Genomic DNA, 15,170 nt, shown 5'->3' with positions numbered 1-15,170 from the left:
CTGTTACTAAATACTAGTAGGAAACTAAAATGGCTACTTACTGCAGATGTTGTATTTTACTGGTTTAGTGTGAAGCATTACAGTGAAGCATTATGGTGAAGCAGGGAAACATATTATGAAGGTCAGAAATAATAAAGAAGGGTGAATGCCAGTGCATAATATAATTTAGGAGTTGCCTTTGTAGGAAAAAGACTGAGAACTCTTATCTGATTTGTTTTCAGAGATGTGATGCACTCGTTTCCAGCAATTTGCAACTAAAACACCCCAGCTGACAGGTAAAAGTTAGCATAGTGCTTTTTTTTTGTGAAGCAGCCAGAAATTGTCAGTGACAGAATGCAAGTTCAGAAAAACTGATGGGAAAATATTGACTGTGTAAACATGGAATGGACCTAAAGAATTGGGAGGCAAAATGTCACCAGTGCTGTTGCTGCCATGCAGTGGGACGTGCAGCCTGCTGCTGAACAGTCTTGTGTCAGTACCCATGAGGATGCTCTGTCAGGGCTTCAAAGGGTTGATGAACTAATTCAACCAGTTGGTCACTATGACAGAGCTAAAGAATCAACCTATTTCACATGACAGATCAAGTAGCTGCCTTTTCCAGTGTGATTTGGTTTAGGTCAGCTGTCAGATGCAAAGAAGCGAGTCCAGCATTGTTACCCAGCAGTTGCTGCCTGCTCAGTGCAAGAGCCTCTGGAAAGCAACGGCCTGAAGAGCTGAACACATCCAATCCCAAGAGGATCAGAATTTGCCCTGTTAAAGCCTGGTGAGTTTGACCTGTTAAGAACATTATACTATGTTAGGTATCAATGTAGGCATCAAAAGAGTCCTGTTGTGGAATCTTCCTCCTTATGCTAAGAAAATGTGGCTGTTTATAAGAACAGCCGAGTTATTAATGGAGTAGAAATTTTCTTTGAGTGCTCTGCAAGCTTTAGTCCCTGTTGGAAGCAACTAGTTCTATTTATAGCTTTAGTACAAAATTTCTGAACACAGTTATTGATTCAAATTTTCTTTCATTTTATTGCTAGTGATTTAGCTAAATAGCAAGATAAAGGTACTTGAGCCAAACAACAACACAACAACTGAGGACTACAGAACTGAAATAGGGCTTGATATTCTATTGACCAATTAACATTTTTATTCTGGGGCAAAGAAATACACATTTGCCTTTAACAGAATGACCGACCAAATTGCTGTCAGTCAGCCAATCTGATAAAGGTCAACTACTGAAAACCCAGTCTGTCAGTACACAAACTAAGTGACCTAGGCAGTCAGAAGTTCATTTGCTGTTTTGAAAGAAAAGTACACTATTTTCATAGGTGCATCTGTTCTGCATCAACTACAAAACCTTTAATGAAATTTTATGTTGGAAATTATACTATGAACTTTCTTAATTATACTCCTTGCTCACTGGGGCTTCTTTGGATATCTTGACAACACAAGCTTAGTTTAAATAAAATGATATATTTTAAGCCCTTCAAAATGTTGTTTACTTTTATTTTAGTCAAGCAACTCTTCCCAAGAGTTAAACTGGCTGAATTAAACTGGCAGGGGTGGAAAAGAGGAATACGGCCACTATTCCTAAGATAGACAATTATTTTGTGTAGTGATTCACATTTTAGATTGTAGAATAAAACTTTTAACTATTGCTTACCTATTTTCAAATTACCTAACTATGAAAATATTTTAAGCAGGTTTTACTCTCTGTAGAGTGCTGGCCTAGCAAACCTGGCTGTGGGACCTGGCAGTGGAGCCAGGTCTCCTGGACTGATGCTCTCGCATGGCTGATGCTCACCAAAGGAAAGGGCCAGGACTGGGCACCACAAAAACTTGTAGAGTAACTTTCCTATGCAAAGAAGTTTGCACAGGAAGTTTATCAGTTACTACAAAGAAATTCCCTTATGTTCTTGGTTAGGAGTTGATTTATTTATTGCAGTCTTGTTTATATCCCTCCTAAGAAAAGAATTAAAAAAGATGTCATCCTCTAAATGTGGCTGCCTGCACAACCATCGGCTGGACACATGTTTAATTTTGGAGTCAGCCTGAATAGTTGCATCACCACACTGATCTAAATCTCTCCCTGCCATGTCTGCCCAGAGGGAGCATTTTGAGTGTCGCAGCATTCCTCATGCCAGGCAACAAATAGCATTTCAATGTGTAGGTACCTTTTGGTTTTGTAGAAGTTTCAGAAACTCACATCTGCCAGTAAAACTATCATGCAAATTAGATGTTCTCTCTTAATACATAAATGATGTACTTGGTATTTAACATCCCTTTTTCTTTTCAAAGGTACCACACATGTACATTTTTTATTTGAAAGAGGGAAGCTGCTCCCCTTGCTAAGCTGCGGGTGTCTTAGACACTTATCTCCTTTGTCCTCTCACTTGCCCCAGTTCTGGTGTCTGTTGTCTGCAGTAGCTTCTTTCATAAGGGTGATGGTTTTTACATCCATGTTCTACCTTTCAAAAAAAAGAAAGCTTAAAGGAATTAAGATTTACTCTGACTTGTATGTAGGATATAATAATTTCCTTATAGAGATGGGAATAGCTTGTTACAGAATAAATTACATAAATGCTGTGTGAAAGCACTGCACAAAAATCCTCAATCATAATGCTGAATATATCTGCTTACATGAATCCAGTAAATAAGTGATTACTGAAAATGGCTGCTAATTCTTCTGTTGCTCAGATGGTGCCAGTTTCAGAAGCTAGAAAATACAAATTTATTGTTGTTTGTTCAATCCCTGTGTTATTGTGTATTTCTGTTCCCTTATTAAGCTGGAGACGAGCAGAACTATTTCTGGTTTATGTCCTTGTTCGAGCAGAATCATCTCTAGTGTCAGCACTACCATAGAGAAGAAATTGATACCCATAGGTTGTCACATAAGCAAGAGGGCATTTCCCCCCCCAGTTTATGCAGTGCCACTGTGCTGTGAGTGCATAGAGGAATATGCAAGCACATATTAGCAGTACTTGTGGACATTTGTGGGGCACTGAGACGTGTGTGTGTGAAGCAACAGGCTTACTAAGGAGATGCTGACTTCTCTAAAGTGGTTTGAAATGAATCAGGGTGGCAGTATTTGGGAGCCTGATGCCTCGAGTTTTAGCTATCACATCAACCTCTTTCTTCCAATGTGCCTGGAGCATGCTTGTCTGGCAGCTTGCTCTCCCCCAGCTTTCCACTGTCTGACAGACCTCTGGGGGTTTGTGCCATCATTCTTACTTTCCTCCATCATTCTATCTTTCTCCTTAGTGTCACCACAAGGATGTGGGTAGAGAAGTTGAATGATGGCACCCTGATTCCTGTCCCACGAGGACTCACCCCAAGTGGTTGTGAAGGAAGGGCTTGTTCACCAGGATCCCTCTAGAAGCTGATCCCTCTGACTAACACATCTTTCCAATTGCAAGTGTATTTCCCTCACCAATCCCAGAGGTTCAGGAACACACACCCTCTCTAAAAAATCCCGAAGTGAGAAAGGAAAACCAGCAACAGCACAGAAGCTCTTAATGATGCGGTTTTTTAGCCTGATTTCTGATTTCCTCCTGAGCAAGAATGCTTAAGAGTGATGATGGTTGCTGCATTAAACTACACATTTTCAGTCATAAGCTTGGAGTGGTGAGCCTAGCCTAAACTCTTCAAGAAAGAGTTAAAAAAAGAGGAAGGTGCACTTAAGCTTTTCTTCCTCAGCGCCTTCTGAACTTACCTTGCATTGAGCAGATATCAGACACCATCCTGATGAGATGGAATAGCTTTTTCTTGCTCTTTGTTTTTCACAGAACTAAATCTATTTTTTTTTTAAGTTTTCAAAAAGGAGGGATAAACCACAGTAAGGAATTAAACGTATCACTTGAACAACTTTGTAAAAGGGACACGCATTTGGCCCAACAGTAATGTCTTGATAACACAAAAGTTTATCAAAATGTAAATGCAATAGAAATGTTTCTATTAAATCTATAAAAAATAGTAATTGTAGAGCAATTATTGTTGCACTTTAAGGAATTTGTCCTCCACAGCAGTTTTTCCTTGAAACTGTGGAAAGTGTAATACATCAATTTTTATGAATTGATTTGATTGTTGACATTTGTATCATCTACATCAAGAGAAGCAAAATTAAGCTAACAGACAGCAGAGAAGCCAGAAGAAAATTAGATTTTAAAAGTCTATCTGATTCTCATTTACACTTTGCAACACAGGTGTTGAAGTCTATTTCTTAACCAGTATATATTAAAATCAAACTGTGCTCCTTTAAATTGCTTAAATAAGATTTGTGGTCCTTTCTGCTTCGCAGACCTTTCTTTGAAGCAAACTCTCAAATTTCTTCGGGAAACAGGAGACTTCAGAAATGGAAACACCATATGACAGTGGGGAAGGGCCATTCTGGCTGAGGAGAGCTCATCTTTTCCAGGGTCACTTTGCAGAAACCCCATATTTCTTAGCGCTGGGATGAAAAGGAGCAACAATAAAATATGTGTTTTCAAGGGGGAAAGAAATTGTGCGAAACCGTCTCAGTCCACCTCTGCCAGCCACTTTGTTTCCTTTCTATGTATGGTTAGCTCTCAATTATATCTTTGTTTAATTCAAATTACTAAAATAACCCCTTGTTTGAAACTGTTTCTACATATAAAGATTTATAGTCCTGGGAATAAAAATCATCATCTGGATTTCATTAAGATTTTCCTGGCAAGTAATTAATGCTGAAAGCATGTTTTGATCAAGCATCTCCACTAGCAGCAATGGTAAGTGAGTTAAAAGCAGCTAGCATTATAGAAATAGGTCTACTTGGGCACTGAAAGTTTTTGCTAGTTTTCCCAGCCCTCAGCAAATGGTGGTGCTAGTACCTTATTTTTCATTCCCTGTGTTTCCTCATTTCATGGTCATATCAGCCTCTTGGTGACTGCCAATGAGCGGATCTCATCATAGCTGAAAATTCAGGAACATGTGCAAAGAAGCCACCCAAATGGACAAGAAATTTGAATATTCTCTCTCCTGGCTTTTTCCTTTAGAATGAGAAGACTGCAGGTATGAATCTGTCAAAGTAGGTAATTAATTTTTTTTTGTTTGTTTCAGTTTTGATTTATATCTGTTGTGACTTAATTGTATGTCTCTATTTACATGTACAGTAAGTCAATGTAGGTTTTTCTGTGTTATACCTGTTGTGCATTTTTGTGTTCTAGACTATGAGAGCTGCACTCTGTCTCAGCCTGCTTTTGGGAGAATTTGCTTTTGGAGCAATAGTCAGTAAGATGTGGGATGCCCTTTTCCCAAAGCAGAAATGACAGCTTATCTACTGTACTCCAAGTAAAAAACATAGTATACAGCTCCCTGTGAAGTTCCACGTTGCAGAAATGCAGAGATGCCCACTGGCACCAAAGCAGTGGTTTACACTGTGCACCGGGCTGGGGAGGTACCTGTGAGATAACCTTACCCTTGGTAATGCATAATAACTCTTTGTCTGTATGCAGTGGGGTTATTGACTATATGGGAAACGATAAGCTACAGGTGTACCTTTGGAGAAATTGCCAGAAAGTACTGATAACTTGGAACATATAGTGTAGCAGCAAGTGTACAACTCCTGTTCGTTTCACCCATGGAAAATGACAAGCTGGAAAAGCCGTTATGAGTTGTTTTGAGAGGTCCGTGTTTTATCATCAGCTTGAAATTGTGCTTCTGGCTGTTAGTCGCTGGGCTGCCAAAATTCAAGTGGCTTCAAGTGTGAGAGCTACTGGACCTGCAGGGCAATAACGGGAAGGAGGTTATTTTATGGCTGAACTCCCTGCATGTGTTGTGTGCTTCCCTCTGATAAGGTGGCTGTATCAGCCCCACCTATTAAAGTTGTCTGACACTTCCCATTACAGACTTTGTTTTCAGATGATTATAATGTAGCCAAACTATAACTGTCTGAGTTGAAATCTGACTTCTTGTACTGGCGTGCTGAAGTGCTTCATGTGAAAATTAATCAAAAAAAGTTCCCCAGGTTTGGGGTTTCTTTTAATAAGAAACCCTAGAGAAATTGTTTTGCACAGTGAAGATAATCTCCTCTTCGTGGAACTCTAAATGTAGTTGTGTGATCTTCAACCTGCAGGTCATGATTTCATGATCTCATTAGTGTGAGGAGAGTCAGTGTAGGCTTTGTATTAATGTAGAAAATGTGGACCCTAATGGATTTTTTCACGTATACTGTGTGGGCTGTCAAAGGTATTTTCAATGTTCGAGCCTATTTGGCTCTCCTTTCTTGCCTGAGTGCATCTGTTTTCTGAGTGGAGACTTGACACTTGGAAGAGAAGTGGCTATTGGCTAAGGGACAGCTTTTATCTCTGTGAAATCAGACCAAATCTGGCAAAGCTGTAAACTGCTTAAAGAACACGTAATTCCAATATGCTCGTGTTTGCTGGATGTTTCCAGCCTTATTCCCTATAGTTTATCTCTGTGTGCCCAGGCTGGGACAGTTCAGGCTGAGCAGATGTCTGCTGTAACTGAAGTTCTCAAACTGTTGCTGGCTATGCTGGCCCTGGACATCATCACAAAGATTAGGGGTTCTTTCTCTTCATTGCCAATGCTTTATAAAATTATAATATAAAATTATAAAATTCAAAGTAATAACAGAGGAGACCTTAGTCCAGGGACCAAGCAAGAGACTAGGACAAGGGATCTGGCTGTAGAAGGCCACAGAACACAGAGACTGGTGGCCTATGGGGGAGTGAAAACAGTGTTTGGGTTACTCTGCTGGGTAAAAACAACAAGGATATAGTGGTCTGGTTCAACTGGGCAAAGAGATTAGGGCAAAAAATGAGGAAGGGAGTTGAGGTATAGCCAGAGGTGACTTTACCAGCCTTGAACAGAAGAAATGGGGCTGGTGGGGCATATAGTCAATGCAGGTGTTTCCTGCAGGAGGGACTGGGATAGTGAAAAAAAGTTCCACTGTAATGTCTATGAGAGATGAACTTCAGTCAGAAGGCTAAGCAGTAAACACTAAAATCAGCTATGAAAGATAAAATGGGAAGACTTAGGTGTGAGAAGGCACCAGTCTAAGAAAGGAAAAAATAAGAGAAGGGACAGAAGATGGTTTTGTGGGTTTTATGGTTCCAGTCATTCACATGAATCGAGGGATCAGAACAATGTACATAACTGAAAGAATGTTACTTTGTTTTTCAGACCAAAAAACTGTACACAACACCTATTCTAAGTGCTTTTGCAGTTCTGCAGTGCCAAAACTCAGAATGAGTGGATTCTAGAGATAAAATATCCCATCCAAGCTTAATTTTGTCCTCGCTTATTTACATCCAGAAAATGTTTCTCTTTGCTTAACACATGCACAAAATAGGGGGATGAAATAGTCTGTGAGAGTTCACGTCACAGTTATTTTAATAGCAAAGGATTTTGATAAATGTATTACACTAGCTGGCACAATGTCCCCCTGAGCTAAACAGTATGTGATATTTTAGAACAGATTATGAAATAAATAATTTTTGAACCTGAGCTATTCTGTTGGAACCAAAAGGAAAATGAAACCTATGTTAAAGTGTATGCAGCAAAGTGGCAATGGAAATCTACAAATAGAAGCAATAACAATAACTGGGCTAAGATTTGATGCTCCTTTACTTTGAATGCCCAAGTTTACAACTCTGTTCTTCTAATTCTTGGAGGAAATTACTTGGTTTCTTCCACAAGACAGTCCAAAAATATTTCATGCAGGGCAGGTCATACTGGATCAGGACCCAAGAATGAATACAGGGGTCACTAAACTGCCCCTCTAGGCACTACCTGAAGGTGTGTAAAGGCTGTGTATATCTTCCGTGGGAATTTAAATTACTGCCATGAACTCTGATGGGTATTTTTCACCTAAAGATCAGTATTTAATTTAAATTATGTGCATTAAAATATGGTGCTTTTTCTGCACATCACAATATTGGCAGGTGTGCATACAGATTTATTTTACTTTGGAATCTGCTTGGAAAAACGAAGTGTTTTGTGTATGTAACCTTTTGCAAGTTTGTTTCTGTTTGACGATTTTGCCTGCTTAATAAGCAGTAAATGAGTTACCTGACAGAACAAACCCCTCATGTATTCCAATATTCTTTACCAGATGCTGTCAGCTTGTGCCCAGGGAAAGTGAGCACCTAAATTAGGTGCCTGTTAGGAATGGTCTCTGGTTGTCTGCTCAATGGAAAGGGTTTAATTTGATGTTTAGGACCCACCCCTTTTCCCTAGTTATGGCACTAAAATGAGATGTGCACATCAGGAATAAAGTTAGATTGTCAAAATAAAGTTCAGCAGTGTGATGTCTTTGGGTTGTCATCTGTTACTGCCTAGAGTCAGTCTTGTTCACGCTCACCAGGGCAGAGCTGCCATGAGAAGCCTTTAATGATGAGCCTTCCTTTCATCAGGTGCAACAGAGGGCCCACATGCTTCACATCCCAAAATCAGAGCAAATTCTGCCACAGGCAGGTGTGTGATTTTATAATTTACAGAGTGGATGATTGTATTTTTGGCGACTAGACTCAAGCTGGAATTCCCATTAGGTCATGGTAATTGTAATGGTAAGAAGGGAGAGACAACAATGGAAAAATATATTTTAATTTGAACAAAGTTGTGATTATGCCTGTTCCCAAGAACAAATTCTGTTTGCTCTGTGCCGATAGCCCCTAGCTGCACTTAGCAATTTGGAAATTTTGAATCTCAAATAAGAGCTTTGCTTCTGTTATTTTCCCACTTTACATGCCTTAAACAGACAGAACCAGCAAGAAGTGAACAGGCAAGATTTAACTTTTTCCAACCAAGTAACATACAAATGAAACCATATGACTACAAACAATAGCTCTTGTGTCCTATTCCTGCTATTTGTAGGTCCATATATTGCTCCTTTGGCTAGCTACCAGAACTCACAAAATGCTTTTAGGCAGCTGTGTCCCATTAAAGCCACATGTTACATTACATCAATAAGGAACCATAGAAGTGCAGAGCTGACAGGGATTTTAGAAGACTGCTTTTTTATCTTCATAGACTGGGAAAGGATCGAGCATGCCACCCTAGAAGATATTAAAAGCCCTCAGAGGAGCAGATTCCAGAACTCTTTAGACTATTTAGGTATTTCTTTTCTCTGACTGTTAGATAACTCTTTGTAATATCCAGCCTTAGTATTTTTGCATTTTTTTTTCTCATGGTGGACACTGTAAGCTGTTGATTAGCATCCTTTTATAGAGCTCTATTACTTATTGTAAGATCACTGTCATATCTGCTCCCAGCCTTCACTTCAGAGAAAAGAAACCCAATTAGCACGGTCTTTTTTTATCTTTTCATCACCTTTTCTGTTTAAATCCTCTAATACTGTTACGTTTCTCTGGATTCTGTTTTGTTTAATTTTTTTCTTGGGAATGGATAAAATTAATTCTTCATCTGAGGACTCATCAGTGACCAATATAGCAATCAATAGCTTCTGTGGATATATGTGATGCATTTGCTGCCTAGTCAAAAATTCTTTCTCTTGTGTTTGTGCATTTGATTATATTCTATAATCTTTCTATAATGTAAAATTAATATAAAACATAGAAATGAATATATGCCCCAAATAGAAGAACACATGGGTCTGAGTATTAAAAGAATAATCTGGTTTTTTTAAACAGTACTTTTGTTAACAAAAAATTATGCAATTGCAAGGAGGACTTTGTTAGCAGTGTCTCTTAAGTCACAGATTTCTGAGTTTTGTTCATATACTGATATTAAATGGGGAACAGTTTAAGAGGTTAAGACTCATCACATAAAAAGAGATGAATTAGGGGGTGTTTGATAGAAATCTTCAAAGTTATGCATGATGTTAACATTTTATAATTTCTTTCAGTACATTAAAGATAACAGAAGCCAGCTTCAAAACAAGAAGATGGGTTTGTTTTTAATGCAACAGTCATGCAGCAAGTAAATGTTAAAGTGTGTTAAGGCTAATTTATATGTGTGGTAGTTTACATATGTTCAAGGACTTGTGAATAAGTTTGCCAAAAAATACTATGTACATGGTTAGTAAATGGATAAATCAGGGTCAGTAAATGGACAAACCAGATCCATTTCACAAAGTACTCTGAGGGTGAATAGCTGGAGCACAATAAAGTACTCAGAAATACCATGGGTACTTGTTCCCTGAGCATCTGCTTCTGTTCAGCTCTGAAGATGTGACACTAGAAGAATTGCCTGGTCTGTGCACCTGTCTGCACCAATGGACCAGTTCCAATGCTATTGTGCTACCAGAAACCAAGGCAGTTTCCTAAGAGTGTTGCCTTTTCACCAGAGTTTGAAAGTTACTTTTTAACCCCCTGAGAGGAGAAATACTATCTCCCTACTTCTGAACATTTTTTCTTTAAGAAGGTATTCATGGGATAATGTGTTTGAGCAATTTATGAGTGGCATAGAATGAAATCAAATATATAAAATACCATTATGATTTAGCAGAACAGGAAAGAAAATGGACTCTCCTTCATTAATTCTGATTCAAGAAGTTACAGAAAGTATACACTAAAAATCAGGAGAAGCTGAAGAGGATAAAACCTAACCATTCTATTCTGTGCAAGCTTTATTCAAACAAAGGACAGCATTTTAGAATTAGGTGTAGCTGTGATATACATATCATACAGGTAAGTTCTAATCTGTTCTTCCAAATTTTCTTTGCAAAGTATGGATACAATGACAAATAAAGGGAAGGGGGGAAGAAGGGCAGGAAAATGAAAGATGCTAATTGAGTAAAAAATTTTTGAAAGACTGAAAACTGAAAAGATATTACTTTAATATTTCCTTCTTTGCTAGTTAAGATCCTTTATAATCTGACAAATGTCTATACCTTTGTGTATAAATTACTTGTTGAAAAGTAAAACAACATTAAGATAAACTCTAAATGAAGGCTGGAAGTTGAAACAAGCTTCTAAAAAAAGCCCTCACAAAATCCAACCCCTTTACCTAACAAATCATGTCTGTCTGGTGCGCCAGTGGAAGACATCAAATCTGCAGTAAGGTCAATGGCACGCAGCATTACCAAAAAGAGACATCTGTGTTTCAGACCTTGGAAAACAGATAGCACTTTAAAGCATTTGTCTGCACTCCTTAAGCTTGTTCATGGGCATGGAGGAGTTGCACACAAACATTCTTTGAAAAAATACAGACAAAGTAATTTTTGTATCAGTGAAAAGTTAGAGAGGGCAGTAAATCGTTCAGAGGATCAGCCTTCTTTTCTGTCTAGCATAAAGGACTAATAGGTTGGGCTTGCCATACAGCACAAGGTAGAATGTTTGGACAGAATTTGTGGAAAAGAGTTTATTTTAAAATTCAGGACAAAAGGCAGAGCTCAGAATGACTATTCTTCAGCAATCAGATAAGAGGAAGATTGATCTTCATTATATGGAGGTTGTGGAAGCTTTCTAATTTAGAAGTTAAGATACAAGAAATAGCAAAGTTGCTCTTCAGACTTCAGTGCAAGTTGTGTTTTAATCCTCTCTGTTTTTTAATCCTCCCAGAATTTTTTGGTTAAGGAGTAATGTAGTGCTTTTGTGAACAAAACAAAAAGTAAACAGATGAAAAGCTACTTCAGATGGCATATTTTCCATAAGTTTCATTGCTTTAAAGTTTTTTTCTTTTTCTTTTTTTTTTTTGGTCTTCTAATGGGGAATTTTCTTTGTCAATATCTTTATGACAAAAATAGTTCCCCCAAATTCATATAATGCCTTCATGTCCCAAAGCCTTTAAGAGAATATTGCCCCATTGTAGAAGTCCACGCAGCATTTTTTCAGTTTGTTGCTACACATTTCAAAAGATCAAATCATTCCCCTCAAAAGCTCACAGCTCATCAGCAGAGCAGCGCTGGAGTTGTAGAGAAGGCAGCTCAGACCATGCAGTGAAAGCGCCTCTTTACTGTCCACCTCTTGATTTAGCAATTCTTGGGCTAGCTAATTTCTGAAAGAGGTCACAGTAGCATGGATTTTCAGCTGGTCCAAAAGATACTCTCCACAAGGTATTCCCCTTATACCTCAGTGGCTGGCCCCTCCTCTTCCCACCCCTCCACGTGCCCAGGCACCCTTTGCAGTGTGCAGCCAGCGCTGACAGCACACACTGTCCCCTCTAGATGTAGTATGGGATCCTGTCCTGGCTTTTGCTTCTCTTCCTTTTTTTCTTTTCCTCCCCTATTGTTTACTACTGGGAACATTGACAGAGTTCATGGTGAGTCAGTGGTAACCATGGGCAAGCTGGCCTGAATTATCTATCAACTAAAGAGGAATGGAAAGTGACTGGAGAATAAAACAGACTTTTTCCAGCAAGAGGTTAGTATGTCAAGAGGTTAGTGCACAGCTCATGGGTCCAAGGAAGAACATCATCATGCAGTGTTCAGTTTACTTAAATTTACTTATGTCCATTGACACAGGGCTTAAAGACTTTTTTAATAGAGTTGGAGGGCATTAATGCAATAAGTAAACAAGCATGCTATCTCTTCTGTCTTGTGGATATTGTCAGACATGTCTTAAAATTTACCTTATTATATTATTATCGAATTCTCTGTTCTCTGCAAATGTTAAATGGTCATAGCAATGTAACTATAGATAACTTCACTGAATTTGGCAACATTGCTATCCAGGCCAGCTGGAATTAATTTTTAAGATATGATTTTATAAGAAATCTAGTGCTCTTCTTACTGTCACATGGTAATTCACTTCTTTCACTAATTTGATAATTGGTTTTTTGGAAAGGGACATGGATTTCTGGCAAGCTTTTTCTTCTATAATTTAATACTCTTTGATTCACATAAACCTATTGCTAGCCAGTAAATAATTTTTTAGCATTTGTTCCATTTGTTGTTTAACAATGAAGATAAATTTATGGGAAGATTACCAGAAGTACCCTCTTGCATTTTTTCTATTCTTTTTTTTTTTTTTTTTGGAAAAAAATGCCATTTATTTATTTTTCTCCTTTCTTCCAGTATCTCCCAAAATACTAATAAATTTTTAGAAGATTGGCAGCTGTCCTCTATAAGATAATGCTCAGAATTTGCTATGGGATTCATTGTCTGCACTTGTGTACAGATGCACAATTCCACTTACCTCCTGCTCTCCTGCAGGCTTTTCTTTCTAATTGCAGAGCCACAGAACAAAAGCATCAGTAGTGTTGTAGGAAAAAACGTGGTCCTGTGTTCTTGGGGAAGCTGAGATCCAGTGTGAGCCTTAGGATGGATCTATGAGCCCGGTTTCTGCAGTTCTAGCTGCCATGCTGGTAGGAGTCATTATCCCAGGGGCTGTAGCTGAAAGGCCAGAAGCACACGTAGGAAATCCATGCTGTTCGGATGGGTGAGCTGAAGAGCAAGCTTGCCCAGGAGACTGGACTCTTTAAAACCAGGTGCTCAAGTAGGGCTGGTGACAGAAATCATGCAGGGTCGCTCGAACATTTTCACACAAATCGATGAGGCAAAGCCCTGTCTTCAACAACAGCTGGCCGACATTCCTAGATATTTGCATTGGCCTTCAGTAACAACATCTGAAAAGAGGTCCAAATATGTTTGATGGCCAACCTTTAAATCCTCGGCAAATGTTGCCCTCTGAGATTTTTACTTCCCCACCTCTGATTAATTGGTGTGATCAGATCATTGCAAAGTGCTTGGATCACTGTGGAAATTTTATGAGAAGTGCCAAGTGTCTCTTGCAACTGCTGTGCTGCTAGATTACCAAGACAAAGATTGCTTTGGCTGCCTCAAATAGTGCCCTAGGGTATAATCTATCAAGTCTTTATCTCTAAGAGGTGTTGTTTCCCGTTATCCTCAATGAATAATGGATTTGGAAATTCTTTGTCATTATCAGTTATGCAAGGATTGCACTCTGCTTGTTCTCTAGGTTGTTTTTTTCTTCCTAATTATCAATTTTATCATCTGCAATTACATTTGGAAAGCAAGCAAAAGTAAATGTTCTTAAATCTGGCAATAATCCACAAGATTTCCCCTGAGATCTTAACTTTTTTTGCACTTCTTTGAACTTCCCTCTTCATGCAATTAATTCTTTCCTCTTTGTTACTATTTTCTAGTGTTCCTGGGAAGAGTGGAAGGAAAGGGAGGAGTGCAGAACAAGCACCATTTTTTTTCTATTTCAGATCATTCCCCTTTCCGCTTAGTCTAAAATCCTGTTGCATTTCTCACAGATGTTTGGCCATTAGCTTAAAGTAAACAGAATTCTTTTCATCGCTTTCATTCCTCTTCCTTTTCCTCTTCCTTGTTCCTGTGTCACCCTTACTATTTTTTTTGGCACAGGGTAGAAAACTCTAATCCTTCCTATTGCTCGTGCCTGGTTTTCAGCTTTGCTTGGGACATCTTGGCTGTATACAGTTCAATGCTGAATCACTAATTAAAATTAAGCTCTTTAAGTAAAACTGAAATGAATAAAAAAATTAAGTAAATTTAAATTAATCTCCAAGTTTATTCAGACTCTTTTTACTAGATGGTACTGCACACATAGTAAATTTTCAAGCAGCTCATATTTTGTGTTTTCTCCCCACTGAAGGCTTCACACCCATGCAGGAGTAAGTCCTTGTTCCCAGTGAAATCCAGAAAAGCTCTCTACTACTGCACTTTGTGATCTGTCTTGAAATGTCCACCCTCTGGGATGTTAGCCCAAATGTGACAGCAAGCAAGTGCAGAGTCACTGTCTGCACAGTCCAGGAATTAGAAGACAAAACTTCTGGGTTTGGGCATCAAAGGTTCAAGAGGTCTGGATTATCTTCCTTGCCATGAGGGTAGGATCATAAAATCATTTAAGTTGGAAAAGACCTTTGAGTCCAATCATTAACCCAGCGCTCTCCAGTCCACCACTAAACCACGTCCCTAAGGGCCAGTTCAATGTATTTTTAAAATACCTCCAGAGACAGTGACTCACCACTTCCCTGGGCAGTCTGTTCCAGTGCTTCTCTAGTGAAGAAATTTTTCCTGATATCCAATTTAAACCTTCTCTGATGCAAATTGAGGCCATTTCCTCTTGTCCTGTCACTCATTACTTGGGAGAACAGACTGATCATGTACCTGGCTACAATCTCCTTTCAGGCAGTTGTAGGGGCCTCACCTGAGGCTCCTTTTCTCCAGATTAAACAATCCCAGCTCTCACAGCTGCTTGTCATTAGACTTGTGCTCCTCATCTTTGACCAGCTCCAACGCCCTTGGAGCAGGGCAC

At 38.9% G+C, this 15,170-nt stretch overlaps 1 protein-coding gene across 1 annotated transcript in view; it reads left to right on the top strand.

Annotated features, from left to right (window-relative positions):
- Positions 1-4,962: 4,962 nt before the first annotated feature.
- Positions 4,963-15,170, top strand: part of ESR1 (estrogen receptor 1) — a 174,694-nt gene continuing 164,486 nt past the window's right edge. Inside the window, exon 1 of the mRNA XM_030945035.1 lies at positions 4,963-5,016. The gene's annotated coding sequence lies outside the window, so the exon portion shown is untranslated. The remainder of the gene's footprint in view (positions 5,017-15,170) is intronic.

Source organism: Camarhynchus parvulus, chromosome 3 (assembly GCF_901933205.1).
Source record: "Camarhynchus parvulus chromosome 3, STF_HiC, whole genome shotgun sequence".
Taxonomy (NCBI): Eukaryota; Metazoa; Chordata; class Aves; order Passeriformes; family Thraupidae; genus Camarhynchus; species Camarhynchus parvulus.
Note: the sequence above shows the minus strand (reverse complement) of the source record. Positions and strands in the feature narration are given on the sequence as shown.